At 33.9% G+C, this 16,241-nt stretch overlaps 2 pseudogenes; one reads left to right on the forward strand and one right to left on the reverse strand.

Annotated features, from left to right (window-relative positions):
* The first annotated feature begins 4,753 nt into the window (after positions 1 to 4,753).
* Positions 4,754 to 6,279, forward strand: LOC126766922 (uncharacterized; annotated as a pseudogene).
* Positions 6,280 to 6,699: 420 nt separating this feature from the next.
* On the reverse strand, positions 6,700 to 15,808 carry LOC126766921 (uncharacterized; annotated as a pseudogene).
* Positions 15,809 to 16,241: the final 433 nt, after the last annotated feature.

Consider the following 16,241-nt stretch of genomic DNA (forward strand, 5'->3'; position numbering starts at 1 on the left):
CGATCAGAACATTATTAATGTTGAGCTGTTGGCTGTCTTCAATATCATCAATATCTACCAGAACATTCTTGATGTTGGGCTTTTGGCTGTCTTCAATAACTTGAATGTCCTGTATGTCTTCGGCCGATAAATTTAATTCACAGAATTTCTCCTCAGGATGTGAACGTTTCTGTTCTGCAAAAGCTTTTGTTTGAATTGTTTTTGTTACTAACTTGGGGTCTATTTATTCTTACATTTTGGTCGTGTTGAAAGTTTTTAGTTCAGATTATTTTTTCTTCTAACCTTTCCGCAATTTCATATTGGGTGGTGAGAAAATCTTTAATTTGTTGCCACGTTGAGCACCTTTTTCGTGATGAGAGCGTTTGCTCCCATAGAAGTAACGACTTTTCTGGTAATGCGGCGGTGCAAATGTTTACCACAATTGGGTCCCAGCTGTCTGTTTGAATATTAAGTGTCGATAGAACCGACAAACAATTTGAAACAGTAGATTCTAGTTTGATGAATTCTACACTTGTTTCTTTCTTAATTTTTGGAAAGTTCATTAGTCTCGTTACTTGTTTATCGACCAGTATTTTTTCATTTTCGTATCTAGCCTTTAGAGCTTCCCAAGCCAAATTGAAATTATCGTCATTAAGAGCGAGCTGTTTTACTATTATGCCTGCTTGACCTTTAGTTTTGTTTCTGAGACGATGCAATTTTTGCGCTACTGATAATTGAGGATGGTTTATGTACACGGCCGTGAACATGTCCCGGAAGGACGGCCATTCTTCATATCCTCCATAAAAGGTTTCTGTGTCACATGCGGGCACCTCGAGGTGGATGCCTGAACTTGCTTCTTGATATTGTTGCATTTGTGGCAGCTCTACTCTTGGATGTGGAGTACGTGCAATTGCTTTTATTAGTTTTAATTGATCGGAGATCATTGCTTTTGTTTCTTCGTACTGGTCTAAGCAGTTTTCGTAAATATCGTAAGCCAATGATTTAAAATTATGTGGCAAGTCTTAATCTTCCGATCTTAGTATGGCGTCATGAGCCGCTTGGAGGCGAGTCCAAATATGTTTAAGATTTTGGCTCTTTATTTCTAATAACGATTCAGAGTTTTCTTGAATCGATGAAGAGGCAAATCTTGAGCAGTATCTTGTTAAACTGTCGCTTTCTGAAACAAATTTAGCAGCCCGTTTTGAGCGTGTAGCTTCATTTGATTTTTGTTATTGTTCATTATTTTAGTTGTATGTAGAAATATTATTTAAAATCAGTGTGAACTGAATACTTTTTTAAGTATATAAACTTTTCTTTTTTTTTGTAAAAGACGGGTTATTTTTTTCAATTTTATTTTTATTTTATTTGCTTTGCTTTTAAACCGCAATATTAATTTTAAGTATTTTCTACAAAGGTATATAGGCACACCCTAATGATTGGCTTGTATGTACTTGTTTTGTGCAATTGAGAGCTCGTCGAAAAGGTCAATATGCTTTGTAAATAAGTATGCACTAATTGCTTGTGCTAATGATTATGCTTTGTTCGTAAGCAATTGAGAGCTCATTAGAGACATCAATTCGCTTTTTGTCCACAATCCTGCTTGTTTTTATTTGCCAAAGAACAAAAGGTATTGCTGGATAATTGCAAACATGGATTTTGAATATTTGAATACGTGCGCTCAGGGTTTTGTCTAACTTATTATACTCTCGCAACAAAGTTGCTAAGGAGAGTATTATAGTTTTGTTCACATAACGGTTGTTTGTAAGTCCTAAAACTAAAAGAGTCAGATATAGGGTTATATATACCAAAGTGATCAGGGTGACGAGAAGAGTTGAAATCCGGATGTCTGTCCGTCCGTCCGTCCGTCCGTCCGTCTGCCCGTCCGTCCGTGCAAGCTGTAACTTGAGTAAAAATTGAGATATCATGATGAAACTTGGTAGACGTATTTCTTGGCTCCATAAGAAGGTTAAGTTCAAAGATGGGCAAAATCGGCCCACTGCCACGCCCACAAAATGGCGAAAATATAAAGTGTCATAAACTAAAGTGTTCGCGAGAACATATTTATGTTAAAACTTATGCCGGAAAAAGTGTCATAACTAAGCCATAAATAAAGATGAAGGAAAAGTGAAATTTGGCACAAAGGATCGCAATAGGGAGGGACACTAAATTTTACGGAAGAAATGGCAGAAGGAAGCTGCACCCAGGCTTTTTTTAAAATTGAAAATGGGCGTGGCATCGCCCACTTATGGACCAAAAACCATATCTCAGGAACTACTCAACCGATTTCAATGAAAGTCGGTATATAATATTTTCTTAACACCCTGATGACACGTGCGAAATATGGGTGAAGTCGGTTCACAACCACGCCTTCTTCCAATATAACGCTAGTTTGAATCCCTTTTGATGCCTTCTCTGTATAATATATACATTAGGAACCAATGATGATAGCGGAATAAAACTTTGCACAAATACGGTATTTGAAAAATATGTAAATGACGTATAATGAAATCTCGATTATCACTTTATCATGCGAGAGTATAAAATGTTCGGTTACACCCGAACTTAGCCCTTCCTTACTTGTTTTGTTCTTGTTTTGTAATATGCTTGGCAGATTGTATGCCTTATGTTTGATTTACTTGTATTTATAAAGTTAAGTTGTTAAAAAGTTACATATCCGTATAATATATAGTTGTGAGGTTTTTCTATGGTTTCTATTATTTTTATTCAAATGATTCTTAAAAACATTAATTTTTAACAAATGCTTATGACTTGAAACATAAATCTTGCAATTATGAATAATATTGAATTTTAACGTAAAGGGATAAAAAAAAGTATAAGTCCTTACCTTGGTTTTAAGCTATCTCCTCACCAATTCTCAGCCAAATCGGTTCAGCCGTTCTTGTGTTATAAAAGGTGCAACTGACAAGACTTTCTTTTATATATATAGACGTGAGGTTTTTCTATATTTTTTATTATTGTCGCGTTCGTATGTGTCAGTTTTTTTATGACCTTTTAAATTTTTTCTTATGTTATAGTGAACGAAAAATTGGGTACCAAATTATCAGTGCGGTCACGGCAGCCCAACCATTTTGTTCAGCGCTGGGATGTTTTGTGCGTACAATTCTAATGGATTGGAAAAATAGATAATAGTGGTTCAGAAAACACAAGTTATGTTAAACTACGTTTTTACCAAAATGTTACAACTAAGCGTAAAAAACATCAAGATAAGGAAAAAAATTTAAAGTTGTCATTAAAAAAACTTTGACGAACATACGAACGCCAAACCCTTTGAGGGTTTTACTATACTGACCTAGTACCATCACCCTGACTTGGAATTTCTCACCCTCCAGACAATAATCCCAAAAATGTTCCACAGCGTAATTTACACCAATCGGCGGAATAAACTGATTATATTGGATGGGGAAAAAAGCCGTGATGATGCGAAAAAACATATGCGCAAGCGCCTGAGTCTTAACTCGTACGGAAACCAAAAACGAAGTGTAGGCGGCTGGAGTTGTGCGTCCCTTTTGTGTAAGTTGTTGTGTTCAGGTTGGTAGTGCGGTGTCATATTTGAGTGTATTGGTGTGATGTGTATTGATGTGGAAGGTGAGTGGTGAGTGTGGTGTGCTGTTATGATGATTTTGTCTGCCAATGTGGGGTGTTGAAATGTGGTCTGGGTGTGTTTCATGACGGTGTAGGCCGAGAGTCATTTAGACGTCCCGGCCCCCCTAAGTAAATTATTAGCCCAGTAGTCGTTGCAATGTGGCCATCACGTTACTGAGCCCAGTGGATTGGCGAGACCGCGGCCTAGGTTGACGCTGCCGCGTAGAGGTATTATGTTGTTGGCGCCGAGTACGGGTTCGGGATTCTGGTGGTGGCTCAGCTCTTCGTGGTCGTGCAGCACTTTTCGCCTGCGGGCGTCGGGTCGTAGAATGACTGGAGGAGTCAAGTAATTGTCTGCCGTCTCGATGAAGGAGTGTGTGATCCGGCCGGATGCATATTTGGCACGTGTATACGGACGTACACTCCGATGTGGAGTGGGTAGTTGCCAGACAATTTAGGCAGTGGCCTCGACAATCTGCTGGCGGAGCGGAGGCAGCATCCTCTTAAATATGCTGCAGTGCGGTAACCTGTGGGGGCGGCGGTAAAGCGAGCATCGGAGACGCTGCGGGTCTGCTAGCACCGGCGTCAGATTTGCGCGTGTTGCACTTCGGGCAACGTTTGGTTATGTTGTGGCCGTGGGATTCCGAGGGGCTGGTGTAGGCCCCGTTCGTGGCATGTGAATGGACGACCGAACGGCTGGCATTGATGCTGTCGGCATATCGACATCCATTCGATCTGTCAAAGATATTATTTAAGTTATATGTTTGTGGTAGATACGGATATGATAGTTGGTGCTACGTTAGGCTGAACCCACACCGGGTTAGTCAAAACAGTATTTCTTGCCCCATACGCAACTGCCCATAGCTTCATATGTGACAACCCACACCGAACAAGACGAAACGAAAACGCATGTTCGAGCTTTGACTTGTTTGAAGAGCTGTTGTCGAACTTCTTATGTATTTTCATACAGCCAACGCACACCAAATGCGACAAAACCGTCTTTGTTGCCGATCAACACATGCTGAGCTACGGCGTAACCCACACCGAATGGAACAGAATGGAATGGTACAAGACACGACAGAAAAACACGTTTCGTTGCTTATAGCTGAACCGTTTGTTTTCATAGTCAAAATTACGCATTTTCTTTGTGCAAGTTCTACAAGTTGTTAAAATGAATATTGACGCGGAGAAACTGGTATTTTTGATAGAGGCAAGGAGCCCGATATATAATTATAAAAATAAAGATCACACAAATAAGTTAATAACAGAAAAACTATGGAACGAAATAGCTACAGAAATGAATAGAGACGGTAAGTTCAGCTTATTTTATTTACACCATTTGTACACACATACATCCATACATACATACATACGTAATGTTGATAAGTATTTAAAAATATAGTGAAAATCAATTGTAGATATACAGTACAAAACTAAGCAAAATTAGATAGCGTATTTATTTTGCCAAGAAACTGATCCAGTGGTAGAGTTAAAATATGATAGGAATTGGTCACGTACACGCGCACCATTTGATGGCCTAGTGTTTTCAATATTTTCATTTGTAGCCTCTTGGACTAAATATTCCATAGCATCGAGTTCATTATATATTTCATGAAGCAAATGTTCTCGTTCCCGAATCATATTATGTAAAGAACAAGCGGCTAATATAATAGTTTCTACTTTATTAGGCGACAACAGAATTTCTGTATGAAAAATTCGAAACTTGTTTGCAAGCATACCAAATGTACATTCCACTACTCGTCTTGCTCTTGATAAACGGTAGTTGAATATTCTTCGCTCATTTGTTCTTCGTGCAAAAAGTCTTAGAACATTCGTAAGAAGTGGATAGCCTTCATCGGCGACAAAAACAAAAGGTATGCATTCGCAGCTATCTTGACATAGCTTTTGGTTACGTGGTAAATTCAATTGTTTTCGAAGAAGTTTTTTTTCCAAAATTTGAGTGTTTGAAAACACCACTATCGCAATTTCATCCAAAGTCGTCAACATCAACACAATTGAACTGCCCATATGCAGTAAATGTACTGAATGAAATTTTTTATAATTAAAATAATTTGATCCTGCTTTTGGAGGGCACTATATTCTTATGTGTTTTTCATCTATAGCTTAAATGATTCCCCAGTTTCCAAATACCTGAAATTATATTTTAATTAATTGAAATTTTGGTATACCCATCACAATTAAAAAAAAAAACAAACATCTGGATCGAGTGGTAAGCAGAAGCGGAAGTGGTACTTGGCTGATGCAATGTGTTTTTTAAAAGAATTTGTACATCAGCATCGTGAAATGAGCAGTAATTTACCTGCAAATAGCCCTGATGTCGAAGAACAAACTACCGACATGTCGCAAAATGATTTTACCGATGCTGTAAGTACTGATAAAAGCAGTCAAATACCTGCGAAAAAGAGTAAGATATCTATATCTGAGCTGATAGCAGGACCAATGATTGAGTTCCTAAACTCCAAAACGAAACATAAACCAAAAGAAAATGGAAATGAATTATTTTTTAAAAGTTTGCTGTCTGATTATGAAAAACTCTCCAGCAAAAGGCAAAGAATATTCAGAATGCATATGATAAATAAAATGAATCAGTTACAAGAGGAAGAGGAAAATTAATATTTAAGTACTTCAACGTCATCATCGATCATGGGATTATCTAATATAGTGTTGTATAATTAATAATTTATATTTTCATATTGATCATTGTAAAATTTTACCAAAGAAGGGATTTTGAATTAAAAATACATTAATTTTAAGTTTAAAAAGCTATTTGTTTTTACTCACCGTAGTGTTATAATTAATCTTTCCGCAGGAGCGATGCTTTTGCGGTAGTTCGTATTTTGCTTAAATTTAAATGTTGACACCTGCATCCTTGTGAAATTTCGAAATTTTCTCGGATGCATTCTCAGTTCAGAAATCAAATTTGTAATAACATTTTCTGAATCGCGCTTCTGGTTGTACGGATGCACCCACCATTCTCTTTTATTTCTTTCACTTCGTTCACAAAACTCAATTATTGAAAATAGCACTGGCAGAATTTCATCGTCCGAATCCGACGACATCTTTGCAAGAACTGATTCGTTTTCTTCTTTTTTCGTTTTATTTCAATGCACACCAAGCGAGACAAAAAGACGAAATGTTGCATTGTGCTTCGGTTGGTTTGAGTTCGAACACAAGATGTTTTTGTGTTTTATTAGTCATAGACAGCAAACTTTTAAAAAATAATTCATTTCCATTTTCTTTTGGTTTTTGTTTCGTTTTGGAGTTTAGGAACTCAATCATTGGTCCTGCTATCATCTCAGATATAGATATCTTACTCTTCTTCGCAGGTATTTGACTGCTTTTATCAGTACTTACAGCATCGGTAAAATCATTTGGCGACATGTCGGTAGTTTGTTCTTCGACATCAGGTAAATTACTGCTCATTTCACGATGCTGATGTACAAATTATTTTAAAAAACACATTGCATCAGCCAAGTACCACTTCCGCTTCTGCTTACCACTCGATCCAGATGGTTGTTTTTTTCTTCCCTCAAATACCTCGAATATCAGTTCCGTAAATTTGTCCATTTATTTTTGCATGTTGCTACTGCAAGATATAAAATTTGGAATTTTTAAATTGTGATGGGTATACCAAAATTTCAATTAATTAAAATATAATTTCAGGTTGTTTATGCGACTCCATGGCATCTGGCCCCTCCACACCACATTCATCACCACACTCACATTCATCACACAACACAACATTCAGCACACAACCTGCATCATCATACCACGCAACAAACAAACCACACTGCACACACACCATAATCGTTTTTTTCACCACTCAGCCGATTAAAAAGGATTTGTTAGATCGGGGTGTATCACAATTCGCTTTTTACGCCCGTACCGAAAATACACGTCTCGCCAACTAGTTCACCGTCGATTCGCCAATTTTTAATAGCTTAAAGTTCTGATCAAGATTTGGAGTCCTCATCCGGTCGCGTGTGTGTGTGTGCAGGAGCATCAAGAGCATCAGGAGTGAAAAGTGTACAGTGTGATGAAAAATAAAGAATTATATCTACCATAGCTTCAAGTTTGGATTATAAAAATATTGAAGTTTCAAAGGGAAATACCTAAATAAATTAATTGTTACATTTTTATACGAAAATTGAGAAATTTTTAATTTAACCAAAACCACCAAGAGATGCCTAACTAAAGGGAAAGTAAGTATACCCAGCAAAATACATAGTGAAATTAACTCCAACAAACACAGGTATTTGGAAACTGGGGAATCATTTAAGCTATAGATTGAAAACACATAAGAATACAGTGCCCTCCAAAAGCAGGATCAAATTATTTTAATTATAAAAAATTTCATTCAGTACATTTACTGCATATGGGCAGTTCAATTGTGTTGATGTTGACGACTTTGGATGAAATTGCGATAGTGGTGTTTTCAAACACTCAAATTTTGGAAAAAAAACTTATTCGAAAACAATTGAATTTACCACATAACCAAACAATTTTCGAATTTTTCATACAGAAATTCTGTTGTCGCCTAATAAAGTAGAAACTATTATATTAGCCGCTTGTTCTTTACATAATATGATTCGGGAACGAGAACATTTGCTTCATGAAATATATAATGAACTCGATGCTATGGAATATTTAGTCCAAGAGGCTACAAATGAAAATATTGAAAACACAAGGCCATCAATTGGTGCGCGTTACATACGTGACCAGTTCCTATCATATTTTAACTCTACCACTGGATCAGTTTCTTGGCAAAATAAATACGCTATCTAATTTTGCTTAGTTTTGTACTGTATATCTACAATTGATTTTTACTATATTTTTAAATACTTATCAACATTACGTATGTATGTATGTATGTATGTATGTATGTATGTATGTAAATTAATTATGTCGTTTGTTTTTGGGCAACCACGGGCAAATGCCTAGTTTTCTTTATTACATTTTCTTAAATATAATATTTTGCTTAAGCCTAGATACAAATATTAATCTTACATTCTAGGAAGTATATCTACAATCCACTTGAGATAGGACATATGTTACAAGTGGGAAGATTCATCTTACCATCTGTGAGTTACATTTTTGGACCACCTAAGGCGGACAGTATTAGGAAAGTACCATATGGGTTACATATTTATAACAGAAATACAATATGTTCATGTAATATGAACTGGTGGTATTAACTCCCCCACCACTAAATTGAAGCGTCCCGATTCAAAGAGGAATAGTGCATGATCCTTTCCATCATTTGATCTATAGGTTGGGCTTGATCTTGCATTGGAATTTGTTCAATGTTAATTTTAACCTGTGTGCTTTTATTCTTTTTGTATTTACAGATTATTAGTATTACTATTATAAGGCTGACAATTGTTATCAGACTGTAATTTATCATTTTACTTTTTTTGCTTCATACCTGGTTTTGTTATTTCCTGAATATTTTTAATGTTTTGAAAATGTATTTCTTCCATACTTAAATTCTTGGTGATTGTAATATTAATAACCTTAACTGGATTTGGTAATAATTTCATTGTGAGAGGCTTACGATGTCTATAGACTAAGTTACCAATTTGAACATTACAATTTTCAAATCGTATTAATTAATTACCGTTATTAGTAAAGTTGTTAGAATTACAGTTGTGATAAATGGTTTTATTTTTTGCATTGATTACGTAAATATGGTTTGTATCCATTTCTATTACTTTTGATTGGTTATTATACTTATATTTACAATTCATCTTAATTTGACTCCTAAATAAATATTCGATGCAATCGTCTTTGTATTATTCTAATTCTTTTTTAATGGAAGTCTTTTTATATGTGATATCATTTAGACATAAAATTTCCTTTTCTTGTATATTTAATTCTGCTTGATTTATATTCGGTATAGGTTGAATGTATATTGATTGATAGGTCTCTTTAGTAAAACTAGGAATCTTTACTAAAATCACAATATTTTCGTTTTGAGTGGCAATTACCATTTTGATCTTACCCAATTTTTCAAAAGTTATATTCAATTTTAAACTATCGTCATCTGAAATAATATCTCTCCTTAAGAGGTTATTTTGGCTCGTGATTATGATCTCTTTTATTCTTACCATATTAGCCTCAATATACATTAAATTCCCCAACAGTTTGTTTGTCCACCGTTCCTTTGCTATTTTATTTAATTCTGAGCTAACTGCGTTTATATTCTAAAATAATTTCCTGTAGTGATTGTTAGTATTATCGCTAATAGCTTTAATTTGGTAGTTACATTTTTCATTAATGTTTTTCTGAATATTGATTTGTTCGATTGCATTGTATGCATTGATTGTACTTATTTCTAATTTGCCTTCTATTTCTTGACGGTCTTCGTCGTCCATGATGCCATAAATATATTTAAGACCTGTCCCTATAATATTAACTAATCCCCTTTTCTCAATTCTATGATGTGGGGTGAGTGTATATATCTGAGTTCTAATATGCTTAATTTTAGCCATTACAAGCGGATTCGGTTCTTTTTCTTTGAGTGCCATTTCCTCTAAATTGTCAACTATTTCTTTGTACATTGTTGTATTAATAAGATATGTAATTCTGTCGTATCTTTCAACCAACTTTAGTTTTTCTAGGTTCAGAAGGGAATATCCATTCCCGTGATTGAGATCCATGATTTCGATTTGAGCTGTGATGAATGGCATTGCCGTATAAAGTATGATGATGTATAACATTGTGAACCTAAACAATTTTAAGATTTAATATTATCTTTATGTATTATTCTGTTTCTGTTTTGTATTTTAATTGTATTTCCTAAATCTTCTAATACTACTTGTCCTTTGTACTTGGGGTTCAATTTATTTCTTTCCCCATAAATTTTTTCATTAATAATATCTCCTTTCTGATAACTTTTCTGAAGCCTTTTCTTGTTATGATGCTCTAGCATTTTCTCTTGAGCATTTTGCAACACATTTTTCATATTATCGTGAGGCTCTTTATTAAATAAAATGTTGCAAGGTTGTTTACCTGTTACAGAATGAATTGTTTTATTATACTGTTGAACTGCTCTCATAATTAATTCAAAATTATTAATTAAGCTGTGTTCTTGCTTTAAACATCTGGAGATTTCAATCAGTGTTGAATGAACTCTTTCTATTTGGCCATTACTTGTACTGTGGCGTGGTGTACAATACAATACTTTTAACATTTGGAAATGTTTGTAACAGTTCCAAAACTTTTTCTTCTAAATTTGATTTGTCTTTTATATATTTTACGATTAGAAATTTGGAATATGAATCTATACATGTAAGAAATTTAAGCTTTTGTGCGAAAAAAATATCTATATGTTCTCCCTCTTTGTTTGGTATTGGTGCTTCCCCTATTGGAATTAGTTTCGGATGTCTTTCATATTTATTACTATTACATATGCTACAATTTTTTGCGTACTGTTTAAATTGTTTTATCATTAAAGGCCAATAATATTGATGCCTAATTTGTGCCAAATTTCCCTGTAATTTCTATGTGCTCTATTATGTGATCCTTGATCTTCTTTATTGCATATATCATTAGGGAATAGTTTAGTATATAGAAATTTTATCATGGGAAATGTCTCCTTCAAAATGTTTTTTTATTGCATACAGCACTTCAGGTGTGCAAAATATTCCTGTAACTACTTTTGGATTCATATATTCTTTTAAAATACCAATTATATTTTCTGGTCTGTCATATTCAATTAAAAAACGTTTATTATTAAAAGAAAAAATAGTCTCTAAGACAGTAATTCTTGCTCCATTATCGATTACTATCTGCTGCTTAAAATGATTCAAAGGTTTTTTTGTTTCATGAATTTGGTACTCATCGCTACTTTCTGCGGAATGTTGGGTTTCTATTAGTGAATCATTTGAGTCACTCGACTCACATGAACTAGTTAAATTATTTAATACTTGTCTTGATAATGCGTTAGCAACTACATTTGTTGTTCCCGGTTTATAAATAATTTTTGGAGAAAACTCCTCAATAAAAGCTCGCCATCTTTTCATTTTAACATTTGGATTTTTTTCGGACATTGCAAATGCTAATGGTTGATGATCCGTATGAATTTCTAAATTTTTTACTGCATAAAGATAATGGCGTAATGTCTTTAATGCCCAAACTATGGCGAATAATTCTTTTTCGTTTGTTGCGTAATTTTGTTCGGTGGTGTTTAATGTCTTTGAAATAAATGTTATTGGTCTTCCTTCTTGGGATAAGACTGCACCTACAGCAACATTAGATGCGTCAGTAGTTAAAATTAATTTTTTCTCAAAGTTTGGTTGAGCTAATTCAACTTGTTCTTGTAACGCTCTTTTTAAGGTTTCACAAGCAACAATTCCTTCTTGATCAAGATTAATAATTGTTTTTTTGGACATATACTGCGATATTTTACCATTTTCTCCCTTTAAGTGTTTTGTTAGTGGTTTAGCTATTGTTGCATAATTTCCTATAAATTTTCTATAGTATCCCGTTAATCCTAAAAATCCTCTAAGTTGTCGTAACGTCTTGGGATATGGGTAATTTTTTATTGTCTCTACTTTTCTACTTTTTTGGGATTTATAACTTTATGGGATACAACGTATCCCAAAATTCCACCTCGATTTCTAAAAATTTAGATTTTTCTATAGATATTTTCAAATGGGCTTCTTCGAGGGTTTGTACTATATATTTCAAATGAGATATATGTTCCTTTAGAGTTTTTGAATATAATATTATGTCGTCAACATATAAGTGACAAAATTTTCCTATAAATTCATGTAAAATATTATTCATTGCTCTCTGAAATATACTTGGAGCATTTTTAAGTCCAAATGGCATTCTAAGGTATTCATATTTTCCGTTATTTACAGAAAATGCTGTTTTTTCTATATCGTTTTCTCCCATCAATATCTGATGAAATCCAGACTCTAAATCTATTGTGGAAAAGTATTTTGATTCTCCCAAATTAAAAAGTATTACCTCGGGATTAGGCATTGGGTACCTGTCGGTTACTGTTTTTCATTAATTTTTTTAAAGTCGATGACCAGTCTTAATTTCGGACTACCATCTTCATTTATTCCTTTTTTGGAACGACCCAAACGGGAGAATTATATGGGCTTTTACTATGTCGTATAATCCCTTTTGCAAGTAAACTTTCGATTTCCTTATTAACAAAATTATTTGCAGATATAGAATAAGGATATTGTTTGGACCATATAGGTTTGTCATCCTCAGTTCTAATTTCTGCTTTAATATCTGTTCTAAAAGGTAAATCCATGTTAACATTTTGATGAGCTTTATTTATTATTTCAATAACATCCTCTCTTAGCAATGAAATGTTGATATCTTTCGTTTCATTATTATTACATTTGTACGTATCAGCAACTTCGTTAGAATGTTCAACATTATTTATTCTTAAAATGGTGTGAGCATTTGCTTCATTAATTTTCCTATCCTTAATATCATTTTTGCTAATATTATTACTGACGGGTGCCTTAGGACTTTTTTGTGCCAAGGGGTTTAGTATAATTAAATCATTGAGAAAATTTATTTTCTTTGTTTTATTATTCCCATAAATCAATTTTCTATTCGGAATATCAATTGTCGCTCCGATTTTATTTAGGAAATTAATTCCAATTAAAAGATCGCTCTCTAAATTGTTAATTTCATAAAACCGTTCCTGTATACCAAACAGATTGATATTATGAAAATATTTTATTATGGTCGAACCATGAATGGTTCTAACTTCTTCTTAATAGCTAAAATGTTTTTATTATTATAAATATGAGCTGGTTGCCCCCGTATCTATGAGAATTCTAAAGATTTGCCCAGTTTTTTTATCGGTTTTAATAACATACGGCAAATCGGAGTTCACCCTAAAAAATGGTTCTCACCAATATTATTAATTCGTTGAATTTTTGGTTGAGGTTGTGTGCTTATTTGTGCACTTTCAATGGACCTTTTTGGTATATTTGTTAGCTGATAATTTGTCTGCCAATTATATCTGTTACTCCTCACGTGTGCTTGGTTTCTTTGATTGGGTTTATTTGTTAATTGGATTGATTGATCCACTTCCATAGGTTCTGGGTAATTGGCATACATTTGGTATGAATTATTATTTGTTTGGGGGTACCTTAAATTATTCTGAAAATTCGAATATCTTCGGTTAGCTTGAGGCTGGTTTCGTGAACCAATTTCATGATTGTTTTTAGTAAATTGCAAAGCAAATTGCGATCGTATTTGATTTGAATGAAGTTCTTGTGCTTTAGCAAGAGCATTTGGCAAATCGGTAGTGTTAATAAATAATATTTGGTTTAGAGGGTAATTTAAACCAGTTATAAAAGTTCTTAACGCGGTTTCTCGATTCTTGATATTTAATTGTTTTGTAATATCGGAATTGGTGCCGTGCGTCATTATAGTTTTATTTATTAGTAATGTCAATTTCTAATTAACTTCATTATAATAATCAATTAAGGATGTCGAGCCTTGTCTGTTTCTTAATCAATGGATTAGTTAACATATCATTAGCATTACCTACAATCTTATTTCGGAGGATAGTTAATGCTCCAAAATACCTTCTACTACCTTCAATATATAGGCTCATCGAATTCTTTGCAGCTTCTCTCCAGCTGACATAAGATTTACCGGAAAATTCTGGCAAAGACTTTATTATGTCTAAATTTTCGTCACATGCTATGGAATCGTTAATTCTTTGAGTTTCATGCTCAGTTACATGTGACGCATCTGTTAGAATTTTAATTCTATTACTCAACTGAGCTATCTCAGTTCTTAAGTTTGCGGTTTGTGTAGCTATTAATCTAGCTAAATCGTCTACAGTAAAATTATTCACTGCCATTTTGAAAAATTATAAAATTATCTTGATCTCTTAAAAATTCTTTATTCCTATCGCCTCTTTTTTATAATCGTTATTTTTCGGGTTTGCCCTTTTTTATATACTATATGTATTTGTGAGTTTCATGAAGCACATTAATACTCACAATAAAAAATTTTTATACTTAATTTAATTAATAAATTCATATGTATAAGCCTTACTTACAACTAATTTTATGTTGCTGCTTCTACTGCTGCTGTTGTTACTGTTGCTATTGCTGCTGTTGCTGCTGTTACTACTGTTGCGGCTATTGTTGACTTTGCTGCTACTGTTGCTTTTTAAGTCGAATTTTGGCGGTTGGTTGTGCAATGGTCGTCGTTGGCGGCCGTGTGCGAGGTTTAAATGAAATCAGTTTTTTGGTGAAATTTCTGATTTACAGATTTTTTTTATTTATTTGTTTTTATGTGGATAGTTTATAGATCCACGCACTTTCTTCTATTTGTTTGAAATTTTCAAAAATTTTCACTTTCAGTTTTTGGTTTCTCAATTCACATTTTAAAATCACTTTATTGTGAAACTGTTGTAGTTTTTTGTTTCTCAATTTTACTTATATTTTCCATTGTACGTTAGCTTGTTTCTCGCTCGTAATCCGTATAGACGTGGCGCGTTCGATAGGCAGTTTGCAAACACTCGAATTTTTTTTCAATTGTGGCGCTGAGATTTTTTCTTATGTCTCTTAGCGATTTTTATTTTGCCGTTAATTGCTTTGCGCGCTTCTAATTACCACCGTACGCTTTGAGTCGACTTCTCGATACTAGTTTGGGTTTTTTTTTTGTTTTTGTTTTTTTTGTTTTTGGTCCAACAGGAGTTTACGTGTCTCCTTGCAGGATCGCCAATTAATTATGTCGTTTGTTTTTGGGCAACCACGAGCAACTGCCTCGTTTTCTTTATTACATTTTCTTAAATACAATATTTTGCTTAAGCCTAGATACAAATATTAATCTTACATTCTAGGAAGTATATCTACAATCCACTTGAGATAGGACATATGTAGGACATATGTTACAAGTGGGAAGATTCATCTTACAATCTATGAATTACATTTTTGGACCACCTAAGGCGGACAGTATTAGGAAAGTACCATATGGGTTAATAGAAATACAATATGTTCATGTAATATGAACTGGTGGTATTAACTTGTATGTACAAATGGTGTAAATAAAATAAACTGAACTTACCGTCTCTATTCATTTCTGTAGCTATTTCGTCCCATAGTTTTTCTGTTATTAACTTATTTGTGTGATCTTTATTTTTATAATTATATATCGGGCTCCTTGCCTCTATCAAAAATATCAGTTTTTCCGCGTCAATATTCATTTAACAACTTGTAGAACTTGCACAAAGAAAATGCGTAATTTTGACTATGAAAACCAACGGTTCAGCTATAAGCAGCAAAACGTGTTTTTCCGTCGTGTCTTGTTCCATTCCATTCTGTTCCATTCGGTGTGGGTTACGCCGTAGCTCAGCCAGAGAACTTAAAACATAGAGAAGGTGCAAATTGAATTCTGTATGATGTTCGATTGGACGGCTAACAGAGCTTATAAGATTTTGGAACGGAATTCACCATTCTCGCTACTATTTAGCAGAATTAAGCACGTTCTCTGGCAGAAATATATGTAAAACGACTGAATTCATGCGAGAATGAATAAAGAGAAATGCTTTGAAGAAAAATATGCAAAGTCACACAAAGAATGTAAAGAAGCATTCTCTGAGACACATATGCGTGATCTTGTATCATATGAACCATTTT

This window comes from Bactrocera neohumeralis, unplaced genomic scaffold (genome assembly GCF_024586455.1).
Source record: "Bactrocera neohumeralis isolate Rockhampton unplaced genomic scaffold, APGP_CSIRO_Bneo_wtdbg2-racon-allhic-juicebox.fasta_v2 ctg2987, whole genome shotgun sequence".
Lineage (NCBI taxonomy): Eukaryota > Metazoa > Arthropoda > Insecta > Diptera > Tephritidae > Bactrocera > Bactrocera neohumeralis.